Here is a 1,859-nt window from a genome sequence, read left to right as displayed (position 1 = left end):
CTCATCATCATCCGTATCCTAATGCAGAGCTTCAGCTGGTGTGAGGTCATCATAGATGCTGTCCTCACTGAGATCGCCGTCATCACCATCACTGCTGTCATTTTCACACAAAACACAGTCTTCACTGCCATTAGCATTACTAATACTACATTTCTGGAAGGCACATCACAACATATCTTCTGGAATGTCTTCCCATGCATCTAGAAACCACTTTGCTTTTAACTCTGTCAGGCTTCATGAGATTTCCTCCTTTTGTTAGTCAGGTTTGGCCAGATGACATCCATTCATGCCACATCCTTCACACATGGTTTTTAAAAGGTGTATTCAAAGATACATCCAGAGGCTGCAGTACAGATGTAAGCCCACCTGGAATAACGGCTAAAGTAACTTTAATAGATTTTTCCATTTTTTTTAATGTCATCCGACAGTTGGGCTCTGAACATATCCCAAACAAGTAGTGATGGCTTTTTCTTTAAGGCTGCTCCTGGTCATCGGTTCCAAATTTCTTACAGCCATTTTTTTTTGTTCCGTCTTCATCCATCCAGCCTTTAACATGTGCATGCACAGTAATTCTTGGTGGGAAATTGATCTTCTTAGGCAAAGTCTTCCTTTTAAAAATAATGACAGGGTGGAGCTTAGTTCCATTAGCCAAACATGATAGAACAACTGTAAAGTGTTTGTTTGTTTTTTTCATTTCCTGTGGTTTTGAGAAAAATGTCTTTTTTTCTCCTAAACTTGCCACAGTTCTGTTGCTTGGAAGATAAAAAGTTATGGCAGTTTCATCCACATTCCCAATATCTGCCAGATCAAAGTTATAAATCCTTCTTTGTTTTATAATAAATGACTGGAATGACATAATTTTTTCTTCAAGGTCTTGTGACAATTTCTGGGAAATCTTTGTTCTTTGTCTCAAACATAGTAGGCCAAACCTATTCATGAAGTGGGTACACCATCCTTCTGATGCAACAAATTTTTCAATGTCTGGTGCTTTATATTTGTCATCCTTAGCCATCTGTAGAACACGTATGTGGATTCCCATGCGTGTTACACAGTAACTATTTTGATGATACTCCATAATCCATTTATGCAATTCACTCTCTAGAGCCCCACAAAAAGAAATTAAACCACAATGAGCTTTTTTTAGCTTTGGAATCTGTTTCAAGTCAGCCTTCATTTTCCTCTATTCCCTTACTTGCTTTTCATCAACATAGAATTCACTACTTGCAATACTGTTATTGCTCTCTTCTGCTCTTCACACAACCTTCATTTTGAAACCAGGCTCATATGACTGGCGTTTTTGTTTTGGTTGAAGAGTATCCATATCTAATAGGATAAAAAAATAAGACTTTGAAAAAGATTTTTCATGGTATTGCCCCCCACCCCCTACATGATGCGTTAGATGGTAGGAGGGGCAGGAGGGAGTCTGTGTAGATGGGGCATGCAGGATGTAAATTAGCATAGACACCAGAGGGGAGAGACAAAGCACAGCCACAGAAACATCCTTACCAGTTCAGCTGCCAGCGAAAGTGAATCAGTATGGGTGCTTCTGCCAATTGGAGCTGTCCATATCTTAGGACGGCTGTGATTGGTTAAATGTGAGTAAACAAACATTCAAAGACCTGCAGTGTCAACGCGACTTTGAATGAACAGTGGACAAACGGCAATCACCCACAAGATAACGGGCGCTCATCCCGTTACCAGGGGGTGAAGGGTGCAGCGAAATGTTACACCTCACTGGGGTACCACTGACCCATGTATATGCCAAACTCCAGGTTTTCAGCACATTTTTGTGCTGAAAATCTCAGCTTATAGACGAGTATATATGGTAGTACCCAGGTGTATGTTGGGCTCAATGTGTT

This window comes from Tenrec ecaudatus, unplaced genomic scaffold (genome assembly GCF_050624435.1).
Source record: "Tenrec ecaudatus isolate mTenEca1 unplaced genomic scaffold, mTenEca1.hap1 Scaffold_1479, whole genome shotgun sequence".
NCBI lineage: Eukaryota > Metazoa > Chordata > Mammalia > Afrosoricida > Tenrecidae > Tenrec > Tenrec ecaudatus.
The sequence above is the reverse complement of the archived record's forward strand: the minus strand, read 5'-3'. Positions refer to the sequence as shown.